Genomic DNA, 14,141 nt, shown 5'->3' on the forward strand with positions numbered 1-14,141 from the left:
TGTCCTCTGCACAAGCATTGTTTGCTTGTCGGCAATGGCTAGGTCTCTTATTTTCTTTTGAGTTTGTTTCCCTTGGTTGTCTGTTGTCATTCTTTAGAAATATGTCGTAGGACCTTAACTTTTTCGTGTTTCTTGTGATTCCATAGATTAATTGTGCATCAGGCCATCTTTGTTTTGTTTGTACTGTTGTTTTTCTGTTAGTTTCTTCAGGGCCCCACTTATCAACCAAGCAAGTCTTCAGTTAGTAGAGCATGCGATCGACATGGCATGTTTCAGTTCACAGGTTAAACTTGCAGTTCGGTCTCAAAAAGGTTGAGAAATCAAGCCAGAGTTTTTGCATGATGGATAGGAATCTGGCAGTTTCAATGGGCAAAGGAATAAAGCATGATGCCATATGTGTCTATCTTGCTTTTTCTTCAATATCTACCTGGTTGACACACTCATGGTAATGCTTCGATGTTCTGGAATATGGAATGCAGAGGAGAGTCACTAAGTTCTCTAAATGGCATTACTTTGTGTTGCTATGCAGCAAAATTATATACATCAAACTTCATCTGTGGGCTTAAAATTGAACAAGTCATTGTGAGGAGAAGAAATTAGGACTTCTATCAGTGTAAGGCAGTTTCATGGGTGCTGTGCTATGGGACTATTGAGTTTGTTTCCAAAATTCATCATTTTAGAAATTTGTCTTACTTCACATTTTCCTAATACTTTAGCTGATCTTAGGTGCAATACCCTAAAATTATCCCAGTTATGAATCTCTTTTATGTCTTGTTTTAAACGTTTATCAATGTGTTAAGTTTATTTGGTGGACTTTAACTACTTGAAATTGTTTGCATTGTTTTATTTGCTATTTGTGTTGTGGGACCCACTAAATGAAATATCAGCAGGGGAGCAACACATCAGTCTGAGGAGGAGAATCTCTATATAGAGTAGTATAGGCAGAAATTGCCAAAGATATTTTAATTGCCAAAGATATTTTAATTGCCAATGTTCTCAATTTCATAGTTGAAGGTCACTAATAGATAGATAGTTCCATTGATGATTGCAATGCCCTAAAACATCCCACTTATGCATCTCTTTTGCCTCTTGTCTAAAACCTTACCTATGTTTAAGGTTTTTGGGTGGACCTAAGACAGTTTCAAATTTGCTCGATCACCTGTAATTTTCTTGCAAAATAAATGTGATTCTCTAGATTTGCTAATGTTTTGTGGGCCCCTCTAAATGAAATATCAGTAGAGGGAGCAACACATCATAGCAATATTGTTGATCTCATAGTTGAAGTTCCCTAATAGATAGATGGTTTCATTGGCGGTGTTATTTATTTGATTTGTTTTGTTTTTGGCAATTCTATTTCATCCCATTTTACTGTCTTTATTGACAACATATTACAATATGAAATTGGTTTAAACGAAAGGTTTTTTCCCCAATTTCAAATGGATACTAAAGTAGTTGATTAAGTTGACTGCTATAGCTCAATTGTTTAAGCTAAAACTAAGTATGTTTTAGTTCACTTACATAAAAGTGAAGATACTGTATGTGTTCTTATTACCAGCGTTACCTCTATTAGTGAACGATGCTTTGAACTTGAGTAAGATAATGTATTGATGTAGGTGTGGATAATTAGCAAACCATGACTAGTAATGTAGCTTTTTGAAATTATTAGGTCACAAATCATAACTCAAAAGGCCTGACAATGAAATAAGCAATCGAGTTGCAAAAATACCTATGGATCTAATGACATAGGGAAGTGTAGACAACGTGAGGTAGGTTAGGTGTGGGCTAGCTAGGATGGGACAAAAGGTTTTTTAGAATTTTAACAAACAAATAATCTGTTTGGATTTTTTTAGTTGTGCACATTCATGTTGACTGTAAAAGTTCTTGGTTTGATGTAAAAGCATATGCCACAACACTAATCCAGCTTTTTAAAACATTTTTTGAATTCAATAAAAAGGTTTTCATTCAATAGAAAATTTAATGCTACGAGAACATTGTTGTTAGTTTCCTTGAAGTCCCTAATGATAGGAGAGGTCTCAGACAAATTGAATGATGTCGGATTCTTTGATGGAGTTTTCACCATGTTGAGGATTCTTTAGGTGGAGCGCACATGGTTAACATTCGTTTCATGGGATGTTCCATTGCCTGCTTATGCAATCTCCTCACTGATTCCTAATGTTTTATCAGTTTCTGAGACTCAATATGCTCAGGGCTACAAAAACTAGCAGTGGTGGATGCTTTCATGCAGGCTTATGATGGCGAGGGAAATAACAGCACTGGAAAGATAGGCAGTGGCACTATTTCTTAGGTATTTGGGTGAATTGACAATAACCAAATGGTTTGATTTCGAGGAATATACCTGATGCTTTGTAAGCTTGAAGCATAGAGCACTTATGTATGTCATGAGTTTGTGTGATGAATTTTGTGATATGCTGTCTTGCAAAGCCTATGATGCCAGTAAGAGTCATGGTTGGTAGGTTTAAGGGCTATGAGATCAATTATAGTTGATGACATGATCAGTAAGATCATTATGGCAAAGCTTCAAGAAAATACATCTTGATTGCATCAGAAGAATGGGCTTTGGCATTACATGCAAATTTACAGTATTGAATAGCAAATTCTTCAAATTGTGATAAATCACAGATCTTCATTTTTGCAATTCATTGATGGGATTTTATTTCTTTATTGACTTGTGGTGGTGCAAACTTATTTATCAACATTTAAAATAATGCTTTTGTAGGATTACTAAGAGAGAAGACCATCACCTCTGCTTGATGATACTATATAGTAGAGGTTCTTCTCTGATTCCTATTTCAAGTTTGTGACGAGAAGATTCACCCAGAAACATTGATTAACCTCTCTTCTGGAAGCTAATACACTGCTTTAGCTTTTCATTTGTCCAAGATTTTGTATCTTGGATTAGCAAGAGTAGCTTTCTGAAATTTCTCCATTATCTCCTCAACTAAAATACTTGAGAAAGTGAAGTCAAACTGCAACTATCAACAGAGAATAAAGAAAACATGACAATAAATTATCTTGAAAGAAACTTTCTCAGGAGGTTTACAATTATCACAAACACAGGCATTAAGATACTAAACATACCCAGGCTTACAAAAACAAGCGGTCGATGGTGTGGCTGGAATGGACATGACTTCAAATTTATAAAATAAATCAGTTACAAGGCTTATTTTACGATATGACTTGTAAAGCAAATTTTTAATTCCTTACACCGCTGTAGGCACAAAAGAACATACACATTGCTTAAACTTATTAAGACTGAGTCTGCTTCAAATGAGGGAGGAGCATCATGTTATAGAATAAGAAGTCATCGGATGAACCAGGAAAAAGAAAAATAACCTAGAAACCTAAGTAAACAGTAAGCAGGTGATGAGTTCTTATATGCATATCTTTTTGACAGTCTGTTACCATCTACTTTTACAATAGTGATTTTATTTAAATTGAAATAGTATTAATCAGATGAGAACTGTGAATAATTTCTCGGTGCATTAAATAATTTCTCGGTGAGTAGATCAATTTCATTTATGGTATTAAATGGACACCTGTTCTGGTAAATTATGTTGTGCTCCAGTCCTTGTCATCATCAGTCGTCTAGAGCTTGACGTGGAATTAAGTATACCACTCGACTTCTTTGTATTCTTGTGCTGATCATAGTTTTCTTGAGAGAAATAGACATCATGAATAGCATGTGGGATATAACTTTTATAAACCTATATAGAAATTTAATTAGATTTGTTCTGATCTTTATTTTCTTGGTCTAATTTGCTCTTATGATCAGATCTGCATATTGCTGTAGTTGAAGACCATAAGCGTGTATATAATTATTTTTCCAATGTTTTCTCTTGCAATATTATGGGCCTCCCCAATCATCTGCAAATCCTCGCATCTGAGGATCTGACTTTGAGTTTGTGCATTTAGATCAGACAATCATAAATTTTTAATTTTATTAAATCAAATCGTGAAATTGGTTGATAGTAGCAAGACTAATCGGCAACTGTATTTTTTTTGGCTTGCTATATGCTCAACGACATAATAGAACTGACTGCAGTCCCGTGACTAGACATACTCTTCCATATTTTTTGCCATAATCTTTCTCCTTGAAAGGAAGGAATTTCGTATGGTCAATCATAGTACTAAATTACTTCGAATGCATCAACTTAAGGCAAAATTTTTTAATAGATTTTTTAACGGCATAGATTTCCTTGTAAAGCAAATTTTTAATAGTTTTTTCAACGGCATAGATTTTTAAACTTATTTACATTGTCAGCAAATATGATACTAACACCTTTTACAAATCTAAGAATACCACTCCAAGCTGTATGATAGGTGCAAGTGTACAAAACATAATATTCTATAGAAGGAACCTGTATAAGAGGTAGATTTTTAATTTTTTCTTTTGTTTATTGTACTACTTGCAAATGCTCTATGTTCCATTCAAATTTGTTCCTTTCCTGTAGTAAATATTGGAGTAAGTACATATCATTACCTAAATTCTAGGAAAAGCGATTTACATAATGCAGGATGTCCAAGAATGCTTGAAGTTGACAGTGGAATAGAAGATTTCTTATTCACATTGTCAACAAACATGCTACTAACATATTCACAGACAAACTCGTTAACAAACATGCTACTAACATATTCACAGACAAACTCGTTAACAAACATGCTACTAACATATTCACAGACAAACTCATTATCTTCTTTTACAAAACTTAGAATACCTCCCCGAGCTGTGTAAGAGGTGTTAGTTTATGAAACATAATCATCCATAGAACGAACAAGTATAATGAGTAGCTTTTTATATAATTTTATTTTCTCTTACCATTCAAACTTGTAGATTTTTTGTATCTATCATAACTTGAATCTTGGAAAAAGGTATTTACATAATGAGGGATCTCTAAGAAGGCTTGAGTTTGCTTTCTATATAAAGCATCGGAAACTAGAGGTTTTCTTCTTGGATATGGGGTTGTATCTGTAATTCCCTATTCTTATATCCATCCCAAGAAAATTGCGATTTTGCTAGTAGGGTTGTATCTTTGTGCTTGATAGCGCAATTCTTGCTTTGTAAGAAAGGATTGTTGTCAATAGGTGGTTTCCAAAAGTATCTTTTCTTCTTGGATATGGGGTTGTATCTGTAATTCCCTATTCTTATATCCATCTCAAGAAAATTGCGATTTTGCTAGTAGGGTTGGATCTTTGTGCTTGATAGCGCAATTCTTGCTTTCTAAGAAAGGATTGTTGTCAATAGGTGGTTTCCAAAAGTATCTTTGCAAACTAGAATGCCACCAATGTATATACGGAGAAATTCAGGTGTTCCTACAAAGATTTTAGCCATGTGAGCTTGAAAGTAATAGGGGCATTCATGGGGTCAAAAGGTATCGCATTCCATTGAAAGTGCCCGAAGTGACAATAAAAGTGCTCTTATGTTTATCTTTCTTTTATATCCTAATTTGATAAAAATCTAGATATGTAATCAAAATGCTGAAAATATTTATAATTATCTAGCGTTTTGCAACAATCAACTTTTGTCAGGTATAGGATAGGGATAAAGCTTTGTGATACCCGTTCCAGGTTAGTTGGGGGTAGGGGTTGTTAGATAATGAGAGGTTCACTTTTTATTAATTGATTGATGGATTATTTCAGTGCTTGGATTTTAGGATTTCTTAACCAGCCTTTTCTATTTCTTCATAATCTGTTGTTGGGTCACAAAACTAATTTACCATCTTTATGGTTTTCCGTCTGATTATTATTCCATTTTTTGGCATAGATTTTTGCTAGAATTTTGAGGATTGTTAAGAGTAGATTTCTTATCTATTTTTTCCCACTGTTTTCTCTTCCTCACTAGTTTGATTAGTGGGCCATTAGTTCACTGATTAGTGGGACTGGATTATTGATCAGAGAAATTGCTTAGCAGTATATGCTAATCTAGGGAGCTTTTTTTCGTTCTTCATACAGGGTAAACAATAAATTCTTAAGTGTGCTACAATATGGAGAGTTGGTATCTTTGAAATATCCTCGTAATATATTTACAGGCATTTTGCCTGCCTAAAAGAAATCACAATTGATTTATTAGCATTGTGTTGTCATTGGTTATTGATGTTTATACTTGTAGACCAAATCATTACCCTATAAGAGACCTGTATTGATGCTCTAATTGCTAGAGAAAACACGAGAGAAATAACCGCACACAAGTTTTTACTAGTGATCTTCATTGCAATATCTGATCTTAAGACCTAATTAGATGGATAAAAAAATATTTGAATAAATGCGAATGAATTCCTATACATGCGTATTGAAGTTATGGCCCACATGCTATTCATGCCGATCTCTCTCTCTCTCTAATGCTATGCAGAAGGCTTGAGTGGGAAAACCGTCTTTTTAATTCTATAAATGAAGTCAATTTACTTGGAGGATCATAATCATTGAACTAAATAGAAGGATATAAACAACTATATAATTCAACAGTATATTTTTGTGAAAGTTGCATTATGGTCTGTGGATTGACTAAGCATTTGATCGATTTAGATATGCACTTGATTGTGTTTGAACCTTTGATAATGAATACGTGGTGTTAAAAACCATCCACTTGACTATAGAACATTAGAAATTAAAAAGAAATATAGAATGTGTGAGGAAAAGATAATTAGAAATTCGAAAAGAAATATAGAATGTGATGAAAAGATAATTAGAAATTCAAAAATAAATATAAAATGTGTGGTAAAAAGATGTTAGTGTTTTTTCTTGTTAAAATTCATTTTTTTTTCCTTTTTTTTTTTTTTACCTCCTTAAGATTTGAATGTGAGCAATAAATTGATGTTAGTGAATTATACAATAGAATCTCTTTATTTATCACATATTAAATATCATTGGGTTAATCAACATGCAATTTTTTTACATGATCTCTTAAGGTTAAAAGGTGATAGGCGATTCAAGTTTTAAAATGATTATTTGAAGAAATCATGAATTTTAAAGCATTAAATAAGAGTCAAGATATATTCATAACAATGCGGATAAGATTTAAATTTTTTCTTAGATGCTGAACATACATTTATAATGACTAAATAAATAAGAGCAATGGTGTGTTTAATTCCTGTGTTGTAAAGAGCCAAAGACATGAATAATTATTTCGAAGGCGATTGTTTCTTTAAGAGAAAATGAGATGGATCTAAGGTCAATGATTCAGATTACTAAAGGAGTACACGAGAATAATGAAAAACCAATATTGTGTAGCACTTTTAAAAATGAAAGTTAATATCGATAATAGCTTAATAATTAGAATGTTTTGAATTTTAAAATGATGTATTAATGAAATAATTTGTTTTGTGTGTATTTTATGTTAATACTAAAAAATAAATGTAATTTTCTATAAAATTGACATTATAATTTAGTTGTTGATAAAAATGTTAAAAAATAAGATTAAGGGGGGCTCTTTTTAAAATAAATATTCTTTTTCCATTTATAATTTGAAATTTTAATGCGTAGATTTTTTCTTATTTTTATAGATATTTTAAAAATAAATATTGAAAGTCTTATGTACAAAAAAGATAATTATTTTGAGGGGCCCTAAATTTTTGTCATAACATGATTTCAATACTATCCGTCTTCTAATGAATCATATATGTTTTTACAAACTTTAATATTTTTTCTTGAGAAAATAATCAATCTTATATTCTAGTGTTGATGATCTATTTTTTAGTAAAAACAAAAATAAATATTAAATTAATAATTAAAATAATTAAAAAAAAAGATATTTACATATTGATAATTTTATAATTAAAAAATATTATTTATGCGTGTAGGAGTAACACTACATTTTTTGAATTGATTTATATTACCAATAAAAATTGCTTTCAAGCATAGGTTTAGAAAAGACCATATACAGTTCAAGTATAAATAAGACCCCAAAAAGAAGATCAATGCTTACCAACATATAGGGATTTAGTACAAAAATAGCACAAAATTCAGTAGTTCCATCATTCACTAAACTTGTCCTTTTTATCCAATAGGAGGATCAATTTAGGAGTACTCTCTTTAGATTTGACAACTTCAAGATTGTAGTCTTCATTAGGAGCGCATTGCTTCTCCTTGAGATCGACGTCCTCAAGAAGCATTTCGTGAGTATAATTTTTATTGTATTTCTTTTTAAATTCCAAGTAGTTATTTAAAAAAATATTATCTTCATCCTTGGCATAAGGCCAATATTTCGTTGGCTTCACTTTACACCTCTTGAAATTAACTTGACTTGTGTCCATAAGATACCACAATTTCTCTTTAGACAACTCCAAAGTTATGCAACCTACATGGAAATGGAATGAAACATGAGTCTTTTTGAAAACTCATCAAACTTTCTCTTTTTTACCTTGGAAACAATCCTCACTTTTTTCTTTATATAAACACCACAAAATATCACTAGTCAAAACCAACTTAAAGAGATTAAAAGCTTTACTAAGCTCTTTGACATAACCAAATAATATTTCTTTTCAAGAGGAGTTGCCTTTGCTATCCCAACCCCCAAAATAAAAAAATAATCAAATTTATTTGGTAAAAAAAAATTATTCACAGTCTCAAGGGTCTTACAAATTGAAGCCACAGTATTAATTGGTTCAATATGAATTATATTGATAAGAAATATTTTCAACATAAGGATAAATTTAAAGTAGAATTTTTAAGGCTTAATAACATACGATGATGACCCCTCTCAGAATGAAGTTGTGCCTCTTACTATTGAGCCCCTTACTGGCCCTCTGGTTGTTATTGATGTGGCCTCCTTTGGATATGAACCTGTTGCTCTTGTTTTGCAACAATGATCTGCTCCTGGTGAGTTGTTGTTTTGCAACAATACTCTGCTCCTGTTGTGGATAGAAACTCTGTGGGGATTTCCCTGCTTGATTCTTCTTACGATAGTCCTAATAATAGTATTTCTTGGACTGTTGTTTATTGTAGGTGGAAAGGTAAAAACTCCTTCGTGTTAGGTTTTGGGTGTTTCTTCCCACTCTTGAGTTAGTTCCTTTTGGGCTGTTATTGGTTCGATAAGCCTCTAATAGTGGTATCTTGACTTGCTGTTGAAGGCGTGTTTGACTTGAGTTTGTTAAGGGTCAACACCCTTGTTCTTTTATTTTTTTGTTGCCTACAGACTGTTTTTATACATGTCCAACACCCTTGTTTTGCTGCTTATTTTAATAAAAAACATAGGATGAAGAGTGCTTAAATATTTTACACGAGTGACTATGATTAAATTTAAATGCCAACATTCATTAAGGTCCTTAACAACCTCCTTATAATGAGCAAGAGTATTGTAAATCTTCTTGGAATTCACTTTTTAAAGGGAAGTTCCATTACACCATTGAGATTATCATAAATTTCAATGTCAAAACCAAGCTGCATAGGATAATGAAAGCTCTTCCATGCTCTCCTAAGGACTACCTATGTTCTCATGTGAGATTGAGGTAGACTATACTCACCACTCAAGGAGGCCCAATATTTCAAGTGATCATTGTTCAAGATGTTTCCATAATCTTTAATCTCTTTACTATCCTATTTTTAAATAGAGCAACCATGCATGCGTGCAAGGGGTTTGTTCTTCCATTGTAGGTTCCACCAAACTTGAAACTGCAGATTTTATTTTTCTATTCATTATATAACTCATTACCTTTTATCTTATTTTGATAAACTCCCAAGTCTTTCATATACTCTTTAAAATATTAGAGCCAAAACCTTCATTATTTAGAAATGTTAGAGACATAGATGGTCAAAAACTTGGAGTACCCAAAATTTAAAATTCATAGGTTAGAAAATAAAAATAGTTGAAGCGTGAGCAACAATGGAAGACGATCATGGGTTTTTTGTTCCTCTTTGTGCTAATCATTCTAGAGCAATCAATATCATGACTCGACAAACCCATGAAAATTTCCCCTAAATATTATTGATTCTTTACATTTAATGAGGTGCTTAGTTTCTTCATTATTTAGAAATCTCAACACAAATTTGATTAGGACTATGAAATTAAAAATGAGTGACAATGGAAGATGATCACGGGTATTTATACCTATTTGTGCTAATAATCTAAGAGTTATCAATATTATGTCTCGATAGAACCATGATATTTTTTCCCAAATGTTATTGATTCTTTACATATAATCAAGTGCTTACTTTTTCATCATTTAGAAATGTCAAAGATGCAGATGATCAAAACCCGAATTGGCCCGACTTTGAAATTGGCAAGTTAGAGAATAAAAAATGTACAAGCATGAGTGAAAATGGAAGATGATCATGAGTATTTGTTCCTATTTGTGCTCATTATCTTAGGGCAATCAATATAGTGACTTGATATACCCGTGACAGTTTTTTGCAATGCTAATGAAGCTACAAACTTCAAAGGATTGACCGAGGAAATACCTTTCAAAAGAGAGTGTTGCAACATGAGCTTGCATGAATACTGCAAAATGATCAATTGATACTGAGTTATGTTACAATGTACAAGCATATTGAACATATAGGCAAGGTGTAATGATGTATGATAACTACCCTTGATACAAACATTAAATACTTAATGCATAACAATAAATGCCTAAAGCAAATATTAAATATCTAAATGACTAAAAGTAAATAATTAGACATGGCTCCATTATAATAACACCTAGAATGTGACACCTAGGACTAACTTAACTCCTAAGTAAACTTAACATGTGAATAGGTTCCCACTAATAACTAGATAGGAAATCACCTCATTCACACTAACACCCCCCCCTAAGTGGAAATTAGAGAGTGAGATCATTATGCAAATGATGTAAGATCCTAAACTTGATGATGCAATATGCAAATGAAAATGCAATATGGTTCCTAACAACTAAGGCGTGCTAGGCACCCAAGTACAACTAAGGAATGCTAGGTACCCAAGCACAACTAATCTCTCACAATTGGAGAAGAGGAGAAAACCTTGTGGGACAAAACTCCTTTCCAAAAGAGAGAAAATGCAAATCATGTACAAGTGATAGAATAAGTGATGTATGGGGGTCTCAACACTAATGCCCTCCAAGAACTATATCCATCACAAGGATACAATACATAACCCTTCCAATGAAGGGAAACATAGAGACTATATTGTCCTCCCATAATGAAGTATCATCAAAACCAGTGAAGTAATTCTAAAGCCAAAAGAAAATTCAATAATGAACAAACAACATGTCTCCCCTTAGGAAGAAACAAATCAAATTTCCAATGATATCTTCTTTGATTTTTTTGCCTCCTGGATCAAAAGTTATCTCAATTTGAAAAAAAGGCCCATATGGAGCCAAAGGAGGGCCACGAATAACCCCTAGGCTCTTAGGTGTTGTCATTTGGTCACCAATCTGATCATGGTGGAGTGCTAGGAAAAAATTAAAAAGTCCTTGAGGGTTTAAGGTAGACGAACACTTGGCGGGTGGAGTTGGAGCAATAGTTTATTTCTTAGTATTTTTCCATTTCACATTATTTATTGTATCTTGAAGTGGAAAATCCCTTTTGGACTCCTGAGCTCATAAATTTTTTCTACATTGTTCAACTTTGGTGATTCAAAATGACATTAGAAAGGTGATAAGGAGCTATATCATTATGTCCATGCACTTTTTCCAAATTCAGCTCCAGGTATTATTTATTGAGTTTTTGCAATTTGAGGCATCAACTTGATTACTTGGACATGCTATATCTTGGAGAAGTTCTATTTGTTGGGGGGCTTCATTTTTAGTTGTGCATAATATCTTGGAAGTTTCTCTATTCATGTGATGGTTCTATCTTTGTGATTTTGAAAAATGTCATAGCATGTAATGGGTTTTTCATTTCACCCTTCTTTGATTATCTTGAGGGGTAACTATAGGGATTAGAGAGGTGGCCTTATCACCCATCTTAGATGACTTCATTTGTTGTCCCATTTGTATAATCTTGTTCTCCTACTTAACACTCCTTGTCAAAAATTTGTTTGGAATTGCAAAATTGATCATGTCATATGTGTTATTGCTATGCATGTATATGATGACATTTTGAAGTCTATTGTTGGTTTTGAGTTTCTTCATGCTCTTTGGACTGAAATTTGGGAGTTATATGGAGATCCTGATAGTCAACCATTCCCAGATGATCCTATTTTAGATTGCAATATGCCTCTACACTTTTTTAGAAAGGATACCCTATGCTTGCGATACTATTAGGGAATTTGATACTTTGGAGTACTTTTAAACTTGAGATTAGGACAAGGTTGCTTTAGGCGTTCCAAATTTTTCTTTAGAGATAGTTGATGTAAATTCACTTCCATTGATTCCAAGACTTTAGTAGAGTAGGACACATTTGGTTTTCAAATTTGTAGTTGTTGGATGGATTGATTTTAGATGTTTCAAACTTGGTTTGTCATTCTTCTTCTATAGCTTTGGAGGACATGCTTGAGTGTGTAACTCTTATCTTTGCTTATATCACATTGGAGGATGTTCTTGAGTCTCTCCATTCAATCCTTGATTTGGATTATTCTTTATTTTGATGATACATCTTTAGATGCACTTGATTATTCTTGAAAGACGCTATTCTTGAGACTTCTTCCTTCTTACTTTGTCATGGAGATGGAGTTTCTTCTAAACTTACCATTGGACAAACCTATGACAATTTTTCCTAAATGTTACTGATCACATGCATTTGTGTCTATTTATGCTAATCATCTTAGCACAATCAATATCGTGACTCAACTAACCCATGAAAAATTTCTCTAAATGTTATCAATTCTTTATATTGAATAAAGTTCTTAGTTTCTTTAGTCTTTAGAAATGTTAGAGATGCAGATGATTAGGACTTAGAGTGGCTTGCCTTTGACATTGGTAGGTTAGAAAATTTAAAACTAAAATCATGAGAAATAATGGAAGATGATCATGAGTATTTGTGTAATCATCTCAGGGAAATCAATATTGTGGCTCGATAGGCCCATAGCATTTTGCCCTAAATATTACTAATCCTTTATATTTAATGAAGTGCTTAGCTTCTTAATTATTTAGAAATATCAGAGATTGGAAGTTAGTTTAGTTATATTTAGTTTACTCTTACATCAATAACACATCCCTAATACTTTGTAATTTAATACATTTATTATGAGTTGATTTTTCTTTCAAATCTCTAATACTTATCCTCTACATACTTTGATTCATTATGAGTTGATTTTTCTTTCAAATCTCTAATACTTACTCTACACACTTTGATTCAAGCTTAATTTGGCATGCTAGAATAAATAAAGAAGTAAGTTTGTACCTTCTTATGGAGCTTTTTGGATATCTAGAGTTTTTGGACATATTTAAAATTTCTGACACATCCAATAGAACCAAATTTATGATTAATGCTTTTCGATGGGGAACTTGGGGTTTGTTGAGATTTTCAATAACCCTTGAGACTCGCTTTCCATTTAGACTTGAATTCATTAATATTTTAGATTTGAATTCCAAGTCCCCTAGATCTTTAGGACAACAATACAATTAAATTTTGGACCCTAAGTATACTCCATTGTTGCATTAAATTCAATCTTTTCAATTTCATAGAAGCTTCAATTTCTTGGTTTCTTAATATTCATTGGTCAATTGATTTTTTAAAATTTAATAAGATATTAGAACCTATCTCAAGAAAATAATACATGATTATGATGAAATGAACTCCAACATTTTAGATTAAAATGAACTACAACGTTTCATATTTGAACAAAGCTAATGCTAGACTCTTTCATTTCCTTGTCCTTGAATTCTTACCTTTATAGTGTGTGGTGGACATGAGAATAAAACAATGTTGACCCAAATTTCTACTTAAGATAAAATAATAATATAGAAATAAAATAAAATCTAACATGACCAAGAATATAATTTTTTTTTTGAATATATTATAATAGCTCCACAACACCTTCTATATTAGCCAAAGGATTGGATATAATTCATTTTTTTTAAAATTTAATAAATAATCAATATTCACTAGTTTGTAGAGACTAGGAAAATTTACATAAGAGAATATTTGATTTTCTTCAAAAAATTAAACCATGTTTTTGATATTAAAAGCAACGAAAACAAGGGCACTGTCCCTTAACACAACTTGAAGGCATTTAGCATTAACAACACATTCACAACAAAAAGTTAACC

Source organism: Cryptomeria japonica, chromosome 3 (assembly GCF_030272615.1).
Source record: "Cryptomeria japonica chromosome 3, Sugi_1.0, whole genome shotgun sequence".
Taxonomy (NCBI): Eukaryota; Viridiplantae; Streptophyta; class Pinopsida; order Cupressales; family Cupressaceae; genus Cryptomeria; species Cryptomeria japonica.